Here is a 13,936-nt window from a genome sequence, read left to right as displayed (position 1 = left end):
CCACCTTCTTTGATGTCATTGACGTTTACCTAAAAGTATTCTTTTCCAAATGATAAGTCATATGTATATAGAAATTATGCATGATAAATTCGTAAAGAAACTAAGTCTACGGGCATAACCAGCCCCGTTTCACTGGCAGAACCAGCTCCGTTTCAGGGAATCCATTCTCAGCCCCACCCCTTCGGAGGGGGCTAGGTAGGATGAAACCCCATTATAAACCATCTTAGTGGTCCCCACTATAACCCTGCCAAGTTTCATGCCCATCGGACCAGCCGTTTGTCGTGATTGAATAACAGACGAACGGACGGATGGACATACATAACGCTCATGATAGTAAGATTGTTCTTATGTACCAATTAATTTAATTTTAATGATGTTTGTTATAAGCAATTGATTGGTGTGTCTATGGAGCTCAAAATTATCGCCCAATAGTCTGGGTCAGATTTGTTGATGATATTTTTATCCTTTTTAAAGTGGACGACACACGGCTGCAAGTTGGTTGACCGTGCCAATAGCATTCTACCAAATATTAAATTTACCACTGAACTGGAGTAAAACAATATAGTTTCATTTTTGGATATTTTGGTTATCAGAGATAAAGAAAGTAATAATTTAAATTTTACGTGTTTCTTAAGAGTACTAATGCTGAGTTTTATATTCATTTCTATTTTTTTCATTCGTTGAGGCTAAAAATGAATATTATTGTCAACTTCTGTCTTGGGGCCCTTCTCATTTGTGATATCGAGCTTCAACTTATCTTGAATGTTTTTCAGGTTTTGAAATATCCCGCCCACATTATAGAACGAGCTATCCCCAAAACAAAATGAACATATCATGGTACGAGTGCAACAGGTAGTCCTAATATAGTCAAAATACTATTTATCCTTTGCTTATAATCCGAAATGAAAATACCTGTTATCTTGCAAACAGTTATCAAAAGGATATCTAAAATGTCTTCAATTTTAAGAATACAATTAGAAATAGGTTAGTGTGTGATAATAATAATAGTATTAGGAAAACGCCTGGCGTTTACCCCATATGCCAATTGCCCTCAAAAATACTTTGGAGAAAGTGGGCTGAGTTTGGCTGTAAGACTTTCTGAACATCGTAGGACCTACGAGCTTGTTTCTCATTCGTTCGTTCCAGGTCACACCATCAATTGGAATGGCGCCTCTGTCATAGTTAAGAGTGGAGATGTTGGTGTTCGTCTCTCAGTTGAAGGGCCTGCTATAAGAAAGGGGTGCACTTTTGAAGAAAACAAAAGCTTCACTGATGAGGCTAATTTTGTTAATTCGTTAATTATTGGCCACTTTGTCGACGACTTTAAGATTCATGTTTCTGGTGATTGTGAGACCCCTGATGTTGCTTGCACATCTCTTTGGTCCTAGACGACTGACGTTGCTATAGCTGAAAGTCATGGAACCGATGGAGTCTCTGTTGAGCTGGAATCAGCCATATGACCACTTCGTCGTTCCTGCCGTTTCGCCAACAAGAACAGGCAGGTGTCACCTGACCAATACTATTTGAAGAATCCGCGTTGCACCAGTTTCTAACGTTGTCATTTTAACACTCCCTCCATTGTTTTACCGTTTAGTAGGACTGGTGAAGGATACGGAGTAGTGTCTGAAAGTTTCTCATTATTTTTACCGCTGTGCATCAATCCTTTTAACACTACCGTGCTCTTAATTCTCAATAATAATAATAATAATAATAATAATAATAATAATAATAAAATAATAATAATAATAATAATAACAACACTCTCGGCCCAATCTCTCTATATGTACTACAATTCAAGACGGAACCGAATACAGGTTCCTTAGCGTAAACAGATAAGAAGACGGTACAAGTCTATGATATCACCTGAGAACCAGGAATGCTTGCAATCACGTAACACCCGACAAGAAGCCACTCCTCGTCTCATTGTGACTAAGACTTGCAAAGTTTGATGGCTATCTTTTCTATATAAATACGACAGGAATTTGGAATTTTTCCTCTACATCTTTTTTCCCCATTTTTCCCTCTTTATAGAGACAGAGACTGCCGGTTCTTTCGAAAGTGGGTAGCAGTATTTTCCTTTTTTCTTATTTTTCCTTCAAGCCTGGTGTCAGTTCACACAAAGCCAGGCGCAACAGCTAACAACGAGTTGCATGTTTGGCTGTTTGGCTGTCAAAGTTACTCAAGGCTCATTCCCTCCTTTCTGTTCCTTTCACTCACTAACGACAGTTTGCTTGGCAGTTTTACAACTGAAGTTTCACAATTAGCGCGAAACTGAATCTACGTCGGTTATGGGTAGGATGTAAATGGATCAAGTTTTTTCGGTCTTTCGCGTCACTTTTTCTAGCATTCTTGTCATCGTGACATAATGGAAGTAGCAGAGGCCAATGGGACGCTAGATCTAATGTCCTTTTGCAACCCAGGTCCGAAGAAAAAAAGAAGAAAGAAATGGAAGGAGAAGGTGGGGTTAACCAAGACAGAAGGGAGATTACCGATATTTAGTAATAAAAAATGTACGACGAGGTTGTCTAACAGGTGCCATATGCCTCCTGAGGCGAAAAGAAACATCCGGAGCTTGATGGAACATTGAAACAGCTCCGTAGCAAGAGACAAGAAGCCAATTTAAAGCAGAGGAAGAGGAGCAAGCGAATAGGTGACAGCAACCTGCTTCGGATTCAGTCGATCTAGGAGGGAGAAGAGAACACCATCACACTTTATAAATATCACAACCTGGTCACCTAAAATATTGACACAAATGAGTGCAAAATTAGATTTTGTGAATAGAATGTATGAATTTCAGGGGGCAGGTGACCGAAAATGACGAACAACCAGTGTCAAATAAGCACTGAATTCAACGATCGCCTTCTAGATATGCAACTGAATTACCGCCAAAATATGGATAGAAAGGGTCATCAGCAAAAAGGCAGGAAAATCCAAGGAACACCACAAAAAAAAAAAGGGTGGGGGGGGGGGGGGGGGGGGGGCGGCGGGCGAACGGGAACAGATGTGCCATCAGCAACAGTAAATTTAAAACAATCAGATAAAAAGATGGAAAAAGCTTGCTGAGAGAAGGAGTGAAGCCAAAGCCATAAACAGGGAACTTAGGTTATGGACTCTTAAAATATAATCCAAAAGAGGTGACACGAGCAACGGCAAGAGGATTTTCGGGAGTCTTGCAAAGATGACCAAATATCGGAGAGAAAGGAGAATGCCAACGGCGGATCCTGCCATACAGGTAATCCGGAGGAGTTGGATTTACGGCATTTAAGAGCGCATTTCAAAATACTTTCTCATGACAGACGCCAACCACTTGTTTTTGTCACTTCACCATAGCACGATTAGGGATTGTTAAAAGTACAAACTACTTTTATAAACTGCCTTGCCTTGAATATGAAGGAAACTATATTCTTCATGTCCATATCTTAGTGACACCGTGTCGTATATACAATCAAGGAAGGAATAAAACAAAATACAGAAGAGCCTGTTTTATCCTGATCTAGTTTCATAAAGCTCCAAGCCATGTGGAATAACAGACGTTACCAAATTTAAATACTGGTCACTTGGTAGACGTTCTTTGAAAGTCTCTTCAACAAATAATAAGCGAAAAAACTGAGATCATTCAGTATATTGTAGAATTTACAAACAGGATTTTTCTATGTAGCTACTGAATAGATACCGAGACGTCAAATTTCCTTAAATTAGATCTTTAACACTAGGTAGATACTGCAACCGAGGAAGCCCAATCGCTGCAAAAACACACTTTTCAATATATATATATATATATATATATATATATATATATATATATATATATATATATATATATATATATATATATATTGAAAACAGTTTTTGCAGCGATTGGGTTTTCCTCGGTTGCAGTATCTACCTAGTGTTAAAGATCCGATTTAAGGAAATTTGACGTCTCGGTATCTATTCAGTAGCTACATAGAAAAATCCTGTTTGTAATTCTACAATATACTGATTGATGTCAGTTTTTCGCTTATTATTTGTTGAAGAGACTTTCAAAGAACGTCTACCAAGTGACCAGTAATTAAATTTGGTAACGTCTGTTATATATATATATATATAAATATATATATATATATATATATATATATATATATATTATATATATATAATATATAATATATATATATATATATATATATATATATATATATATATAAGAGGTTCAGGAGGTCCATTGATACTAAACATGAAGGCCAAGATTTATTATAAAACGTTTCGCACATAAACTTTGTGCATCTTCAGTCTGTAAAAAGAGAAATGCATATATTAAAAACTAAAAAAGTGCTGTTTTGATACATTTATTTTGCATATATTAAAAACTAAAGAAGTGCTGTTTTGATACATTTATTTTGCATTTGGTGGCATGATTCTTGATACTAGAAAATTCAGGATTACTAATTCTTTGACCTGTTCTATAACTGAAACCCATATGGCTACAAAATCTCATCTGCAGTAATCTTCGAGTCGATCCCACGTAAGTTGCAGGGCATCCTGCGCATTTGAATTTGTATACAACGTTGGATCTCATGAAGTCCTGCAGACGATCTTTGAAATTAAAAAGCGAGCCAATTTTGAAAGGATTGTTTGAGATAAGCTTAATTTTGAGATAAGGAATTTCTTGTTCTATTATTTGTGAGAGTGTAAGAGAAGACTTCGAGTTTGTTATGTATGGAATCGATGCATACATCAGTTTCTTTGGGACATCCTTTAGCGGAGGAGGTGGTTGGATATAGTTACTTACTAATTTGTTAATATTTATATACAATGTCTTTGGGATAGGAGTTTTTCGAAAAATGGGTTATTCAAAATTCCATTTCGTTATGAAAAATTTGCCAGTTGGATGAATATTTCAAAGCTCTATAGACCAGTGTGTATATGATATTAGTTTTAAAGGTTTTCTGACAAGAACTAGAGAAGTTATTGGCTAATCCCGTGAACGCCTTTTTTCGATATACTGCAGTCGTGAATTCTGAATTGACACTAGTGACAAGAATGTCCAGAAATGGTAATTTGTTTTAATTTTCTATCTCCATTGTGAATTTAATGTTGGGATGTTGTACGTTAATGTGGTCCAAAAATTTTGCTATTTGCCACTGATATCTGAAAAGTGCAAATGTGTCGTCAACATATCTTCTGTAATACATTGGTTTACAAGAAATAGGACAATTGTCTAAAAATTCTGTTTTCAAATATGACATAAAAAAGTTAGCAAATATTGGCCCATAACAAACTCGAAGTTTTCTCTTAGACTCTCACAAATAATAGAACAAGAAATTCCTTATCTCAAAATTAAGCTTATCTCAAACAATCCTTGCAAAATTGGCTCGCTTTTTAATTTCAAAGATCGTCTGCAGGACTTCATGAGATCCAACGTTGTATACAATTTCAAATGCACAGGATGCCCTGCAACTTACGTGGGATCGACTCGAAGATTACTGCAGATGAGATTTTGTAGCCATATGGGTTTCAGTTATAGAACAGGTCAAAGAATTAGTAATCCTGAATTTTCTAGTATCAAGAATCATGCCACCAAATGCAAAATAAATGTATCAAAACAGCACTTCTCGATAATAGGTTATACTAAAGACCCGGACCACCTAACTACCTTGGAATCTTTAATTATTAAAAGGCTGGTTCCCCCATTGAATAACAACACCTCGGCTTCCCCTCTACATCTGGCATAGTCAACGTCTTGGACCTGGCTCTCTCAAAAATCATTCCTTGCTTTCCTTCCATTCCAGTCGGTTGGTACCTCAGTGGTTCTTCTTCTCTATTTTAACTATTTATATTTTATTGCATTTTAACATGAATACTATTGTGAATCCTGTTTTTTAGTTTTTAATATATGCATTTCTCTTTTTACAGACTGAAGATGCACAAAGTTTATGTGCGAAACGTTTTATAATAAATCTTGGCCTTCATGTTTAGTATCAATGGACCTCCTGAACCTCTTATGTCTGCGCTCCTGTATACCTCTTATATATATATAGTATATATATATATATATATATATATATATATATATATATAATATATATATATATATATATAATCTGAAGATAAAAGGCCCATGAAACACTATTTTAACGTTGCAACCACATATTTCGAGCACTTCCTTCTTTGCTCCTGATCACTGGTAAAATATTGACATAGGATGTCTTACAAGAGTATATATATACAAAACATACGATAGGTGTGGCAGTAAGTCTCTGTTGGTGACCCAGGAAGCCGTGGAAATTAAAACTATTCCCTGGTAAATTTTTGGCCTCATTAACTCACCAGGGAATAGTTAATTTCCATCTTTCCTGGGTCACCAAGAGAGATTTACTGCCACACCTATCGTATGTTTTGTATATATACTCTTGTAACATCCTAGTCCATATTTTACCAATGATCAGGAGCACAGAAAGAAGTGCTCGAAATATATGGTTGCAACGTTAAAACAGTGTTTTATGGGCCTTTTATCCTCATACTATACTGTTGTATTACAGCAAAAAGACATTCATATATATATATATATATATATATATATATATATATATATATATATATATATATATAAACGTATATTTATGTATATAATATAGATGACTAATTTTCTGAAATTTATGAACCAATGCTTACTTCACATTTCGTCCTCGAGTGTTAACCGCTACCGTTTCCATATTACCTGTGATATCCAGAGAATAAAACTCCCCAGCCTCGCAAGAATTTCAGCAAATGTCTAAGTACCACTTAATTCCTAGCTGAAACCTCGACTCGGAAAGTTAAGAAGTTACAGGGCCATTTCAAAACACATTCAAATGAAAAAGGTGGAAAATAAGTATCAAGATCCTCTGTCAAATAGAGTCTCTCCGCTTCATTTTTAACTGACTTTACTCAAATACTTTTTCCACTGAATTGTAGGCATCTATTATCAATCCTATCTAAGCCTGAGATCTGAACCAAGTTCACATTATCTTGACATTCCTCGTCTCATACCATGCTCGAAATCTGTAATACGATTCACATTTCATTTGCACATGCAAGAGCATTCAACCCTGTATCACTTCTCGTCCGCAACGTTAAAAGACCTATAAGACAAAATAAATATCTAACTAAAACCTTCATTAGCAAAACCTATAACATTATGATAATAATAAGCGTCATAAGAAAACTTACACTACACCATCTGCTTCTGCTAAGGTTTTGACTCCAACCTTTTCTTCGGCAGATGGCTGACCTTTGCTAATAAACGAGCTATTCTGACTCAAGATCCTCTTCGGGTTCATAACTTGGAATCCTGATGGAGTAAAATTCATCTAACTCTGCGCTGTTACCACATACTGTATAAATTTTTGAGTGGAATTACATGTTGAAATCCAGATGGGGTACAGTTTGCTGCCGGTGCTTTCTCTTGAGTGTGATTTTCGTTTCCTACCAGTGTAAACAGAAATATATTTTCCAAGCTCTTTTTTATAGAACACTTTTATGTTTGAGTAAAATTCCTCATTTACACTAAACCTTTCATTAAAATGTCTTGGAAAAACTAATCCTCAAATTCTTTTTCTCTACATGATACTCATAAATCCCTGCTTAATACTAGTTTTCCTTAAATCATTTACTGACATAATTAGCTATTACTTACCGTCTTGTTAATTCACCCACTTTGTTCTCTTCACAGAATTTTCTTAGTTTCGTGAACGGCTCTCTCACTGCAGAAAAAGTATATACCAAAAAGCCTATATGAAAGTCATAGGACTGAGGACACCTGCTTTTGCTAATATCATAAAACCTTACCTGAATCTCAGCAGCATGAAACATTCCTGAAATTAAGTGAATTGTCAGTTTCATTTTTTTTCAACTTGAGCAATATGGTGATAGGAAATTAAAAATACCAATTATAAGTCTGTTACTTGATATTTTTCAAAATTTAGAGTCAAAATTCTTTATTCCATTAAAAATGGTTTTTACGTACATACATTTTTCAATGTTACATAGATATAGTACGCAACTGTTCATTCTAGGGAAACAAGTCCATTCATATTTTTATAAAGTTTATACTTAATAATAAACAATATCAATTTTCAAAGTACAGTATTTATATCTAGTGTACAGGTAGTATGTTGCAATACAATAGCTCCGATATCGGTAAAACAAAAATATGATAAAATATTTCGACTTTATGCAACAGAAATATGGCAAAGGTCAATAGCGTACATATAGCCGTAAAAGGACTGTGATCTTAAAACAATCAAGTTTGTACTCATCAGGAAAAACTTTAAAGTCAATTAAATAATAAATTAAATACTATTATATAAAAAATGCAAACTAACATTACGACCAGAGATAAAAGTTCATAACTTCCGCGCGCTATGAAAGGAGATTTTTCGAAGTCTCTGAAAAAACCCGTAACAGCGATGAAAACAAAAGGTTAAAAGATGAAGAGTTCATCATTTTTGGAGCCACTGTAGAATCAGGTGAGACTTAAATGCAGATACGGTTTCACGCCTCCTTATATCTGCAGATAAATGATAGGTCCCGGAACAGATCATTTATCCCGATGCCTCGTGTTAATGTTCTCAGCACAATTGCGGCCTATTGTCGGCAGGGAAAAAACTATTCTGGCAGAAGTTTATTTCTGGTACTGTAAATCAAGAGGTATATAACGTAAAATTATTTCTGCTCCACTCGTAGCAAATTCAATTTTCAAATATTGGAGAAACAGCCAGTTTTCGGGCACCTCCAACGACGAAATTCTGTATTTTCTAGACCCTTTCCAATGACTTTTATTAGTCGAACCGGGACCAGCTGGCAGCAGTTCAGGATACCCAGTTCCAACGAATGTACACCATGACTCGACAGTCTGGCTCAAATCTACCACTCACTCTGTCAATATCTAAGAGGATACAAGTTAAGGTTTTGCGTTGTTCGTCAATATGCACATTTATTAGATCCTTTAAAAACTCCAGGGTTTTGAACTGAGTGACGGCACAAGTGTCACAATAGTGAATTTTACGTTTGTGTTCCCAGAGATGCGAAAGATATAATTTCTTGATCCGAAGAAAATTACTAGTGCTATGCTTCCGTTAAGTAATAGGTCGTTACTGTTAAAATAATATTTTGCAGTAATCATTGTATTTTCGGCTCTGTTAAATCACCGAAATTTTTTAAGTTCCCAATCAGCAAAATCTGGGTATCATCAGCATAAATATTTACCTTATCGTATATATTGTGGCAGATCATTGATATTGGTAAAAATTAGAAATGGGTCCAGAATCGACCCACCGGGTACACCGAAAGAGGTTAGGATTGAGCCGTCACAAACTTACTAGATGCAATTGCTCATAATTTTCTAATGAAAAGGAATCGACATTGACTTGAGAAAATTTATTTATTACAATCTGGTGATAAACACTATCAAACGCTTTGGATAGATCTAATAATAACAGGAGTAATATTTTTTCTTAATTTTCTGTTTTCATATATATTCTATTGGTAACATTATGTAACGTAGTGCTGATCACGATTGCTTCTCAGTCACTGATGAATCTCAACACTATTCATCGATGAGCAAGAATACTAATTAACGATTCAATACTTCTTTGACATCTCAAGAAGTAGGAAGAAGCTATTTGTCATAATTACACTTAAAAAGATTGACGGGATGATTATTAAAGACGGATTTCCTGGATATATAGGTTAAATCGAAAGTCCCTTTACACTGTTGCTGTTTAGCAAACCCTTTATTTTATCCATTATTGCCTCTCCGCAGTGGCCAGCTAAAGCTCTGTGAATATTTACAAATATGTATAAAATCTTTGTATTGAGAGGAAATACTGTTTCAGTAAAGCATAATGATACACATCCATATAAATAAATGACAGCGTATGCAGGAGCCACATTAAAAAATCCTTTAAGACAGGAAAGGGAACCCCCTGTTAGAGATATCCAAAGCGCCTTTTCTTAGAATCCAAAGCCGTAACGTTACACACAGACCATTCTACCAGGTGACCCATTAAACTGGCATCTCTCTCTCTACACACACACACACACACACACATAATATATATATATATATATATATATATATATATATATATATATATATATATATATATATATATATATACACATTTAGGAATACAAAAATACAGCTCATTTGTCATAAGCATTTCATGTTTCATTCTCTTTGGAATATTAATTAAGTACAGATTAGAAATTACAGAGATATAATGAAACTGACGATTATATGAAAGTGTAATTTACACCACAATGTAATATAACGTTAATTTTTGAAAAAAATTAACAACGGAGGGAGTTCAAGGTAATGAATGTATTGTCCCGCTAGTAGCTTTCATTACCTTGTGGGAAATACCAAAAAAGAAAGAAAGAAAGAAAGAAAGAAAAACACGCACAAGTAATCTCATTTCAAATCTGTCTCCCGCTATGGTTAATGTGATGCTGATCATAGAATGGCGGATTTTAAGTTAATGGAAAAGTGTTTCATATAAATCCTACACTTTGAACCTCCAGTCTTATATCCCTTTATTGTTGTTCTGGGGTTTATATGCAAGATTTTGTACTCTGCAGATTTGCAACATCTGTTATTCATATTATTTAGAAATTTTTGAAGGAACACAAAGAAAGATTCCTGAAATTTCCAGTCACCAGATACGAGATAGGATTATAATCATAAGAAAGCAGTTGTCAGTTCTAATGTATACAATAGTGCAGCAGACATAATAAATATTTTCACTAAAATACTTCAGTTAATGATACAAGCGTGAAATTTGGCACATATCCTCTTAACTGGGTGTCCACTCAAATTAAAAAATGGCTACCTTTTTCAAGATGGCCGCTAGTCAATGTTTTAACATGGACTCATGCGCCTCTGGCCATGTTTTTATGCATTTGTTTTAGTTATACACATTTTAGGCAGTCACCAAGCAAAAGTACAACATATTTCTGTTAAAGATTTCATATAGCATATATATAAAGAAAGACTGCATCCAATATGGCTGCCAAACACCTTAAATAATCACGTCTCAGGATTTAGTAGTCATTATAATAGTTTGCAAGTCTATATATAATTTGTGTGGTGGTTTTATCTTTACTTTTAGTTTAAAAGAGTGAATGTCAACGTACAACCAGGCCATTCTGGTGTCTTCATTCCTGTGTAACTCAGCATGGGGTTCAGTCCCAGCTAATCTTGCTTTACTTATGCTGTACTTAGCTTTGCTTTAGTGTAGTTTAGCAGTTTAGTGTCCTAAATGCTATCTAATAACTTCACATCAATTAGCTGGTAGAAAGTATGTATTTATACAATTAGTAGATCTAGTTAGACTGGTGGTGCCAGCACGGGAGAGCCGGGCCAAGGGTTTGCATGGCTTGGTCATCTACTTACCTGGATGGTGTACAGATCACACAGGACTGGATGAATGACTGGGTTAGGTGGAGGGTAACCGAACCTAGCTGCATCCCATACATCAAGGTGAATATCACATTAAGGTAGTAAAAGGGAAGCCCCTTGGCCTTAGCTCAGGAGCTCATAATGGCAAGTGTAAGTTCAATCACAGGCAAAACAGGAGACAAGAAAAATGAAGGTCTAACCTCACCCTTGGCCTCTGTACGCCATAATCCTGAACATAATGGGTACGTAATAATTTCAACCAGTGTGCCATTGTTTCAGGCAGGAGATTGGTGAAATGCTGCTTAACGTTGACCCAGCAAGGCTGGATGAAAGCAGTGGCTTAGAGGCAACACTGCGACAAAACATGGCAAAATACCACAAGAGTGGTAGGGTCATGTAAAATAATGTATAACTTGGTCATACAAGAAAGCCAATATCTACAGTTGAAGGTAGTGGGGCACAGGAAATGCATGCTACATAGCGTCGAATGCTTTATGACAATGAAGCATGCAGTCTTTATAAAAATGTGGCGCCGCGCCTGTCTCAGATCTTCTTCAAGTAATGAGCATGAATTTCAACAGGAGACTACATGAATGCACTCACAAACTTAATGCTTAATGATGGTAAATTTTTGGTAAAACTAGGTGCAGGTGGTGCAATTGCACAAGAGCTGAAATACCACCTTGTATGTCTCACTGGCCTTTACAATAGGGAGAGGTCCCATTTCAGGAATCTTGAGAAAAAAATAATGTCACAGTGAAGAACCAAATGTGTATCCACTGGTTCTATCAGAGCTGGTTATTTATATAATTGAAACCAGCTTTAGTTATACTTTCTTGATCCGAAGAAAATTACTGCAGATGTACCCCATTTATACCAGCAGTGCCTGGAACAACTGCAAATACACGATTAAAGAACACAAGAAAGGGAGAAGTGTGCTACTTGCCTTGTAGAAAGATGTAGCTTTAGCCCTCTCTCAGGCACCTGACTACTCAGATACACTTGTGATCACTAAAGCAGCAACGATACTTAGGAAGCATGGATCATTACTCCAGGTTTGACGGCACCTTTGGTGAAGGATGCATCAATGATGCCATATCTCAAAGTCTGCTCCAAATCACTAGTATGGTCAAATATGGAACTGACAAAGTCAGAGTTAAGGTTTGGCTCATCAAAGTCAAACTATTGCTCAGCTCCTGCAGTATAACTGCTTCTCAAAACAGTCAACATATCAGGCAGGTTGCATATGGGGTCAGGCAATTCAGCACCAGCCAGAAATACAGAGTGCAACTGACTGGGGTTGGGAAAAGATTGGTGAAGACTGGAATGTTTTCTGGACAGCTAACTCCCCCATTGCAAAGAGTTGTGAACAACTTACAATATGGATGCAAGTCTAGTTCCCATGACAGGTGCAAATACTACAGGCTTGGGCTCATATGTAAAGCTTTGTGTAGCTGCAAATGTGAGGTGTAATCATAACGTGGGGTGTAGTGATAGTGTTACAAATGAGGCTCAGATACATCTTAATGAGAATTTTGTCACGCTAAAGGGTAGCACCATGCTTTTTTAAAAGCATGAGTTCATTTCAGGCTGAAAAAAAACGACATTGAGACAGTGCTTGAACATAAATAAGATCCTTTGTTATCATACTCCTTTATAGTCTTGCGCTTGTATACTTTTCAGTAGCATTATGTGGTCCCTTTCCAATACATAATACCGATAATAGCCCAATAGAATGCTAAAAACAGATTCTCTGGCCTAAGAAATGTAGACATAGATAAAAATTTCATGTCTCTATCTTTCTTAGTTGCAGTTACAAGTAAAATGTTTTATGTCGACCAATCTCTACACCATCTTTATCACAATGGTGATATCTGCAATTAACTCTTCTACCCAGGAAGACATTATCTGAATAATGATTGATGTATTTATTTCAACAATGATTTACTCAAAGTGTCAGAAATTGAAGCAACTAGCGACCATCATGAAAAGTGGCGGCCATATTAAAATTTTGCGACACCCAGATTTTTCAAAAGAGGGGGTTAAAATGAGCACTTGTGCTAAATTTCTTGCTTTTATATCAGGATTCAGTCAACACAAATCTAAGTTTTTAGTCGAACATGACTAAACGTTTCACTTTACACATACTTCCCACCTGGTATTTTGCGACATATGTTCGTTCAGAATACCCATGCCAATGACTCAATTTTTCTTCCATTTGCTGAACTATCATGACTTAGAGTAATCCATTTCATTTGACATGATTCACTGGTTAAGTAACTTTTAAAGTGAAGAAAGTCTGGAGTGTATTTACATATATAAAATGAAATTTTAAGGAAAACATGATCATCTATGTTCGAAACTATATATACACTTAACTTCACGTTTTGGGTCCTAGACACAATCAACACAAGAAATGATGTTTCATATACACCAACAACACGAATTCATGCGCCAGTGTAACTCATTTCAATTTTTGTTACTTCAATAGTTAAGTCGCTGAACATTGCTGTA

The 13,936-nt window shown here is 35.9% G+C and overlaps 1 protein-coding gene across 1 annotated transcript in view; it reads right to left on the bottom strand.

Annotated features, from left to right (window-relative positions):
- Positions 1 to 10,223: 10,223 nt before the first annotated feature.
- LOC135198425 (G-protein coupled receptor GRL101-like) overlaps positions 10,224 to 13,936 on the bottom strand; it is an 86,727-nt gene continuing 83,014 nt past the window's right edge. The window contains exon 9 of the mRNA XM_064225956.1: positions 10,224 to 13,936. This exon is cut by the window's right edge and continues 572 nt beyond it. The gene's annotated coding sequence lies outside the window, so the exon portion shown is untranslated.

This window comes from Macrobrachium nipponense, chromosome 22 (assembly GCF_015104395.2).
Source record: "Macrobrachium nipponense isolate FS-2020 chromosome 22, ASM1510439v2, whole genome shotgun sequence".
In the NCBI taxonomy this organism is placed as follows: Eukaryota; Metazoa; Arthropoda; class Malacostraca; order Decapoda; family Palaemonidae; genus Macrobrachium; species Macrobrachium nipponense.
The sequence above is the reverse complement of the archived record's forward strand: the minus strand, read 5'-3'. Positions and strand labels throughout refer to the sequence as shown.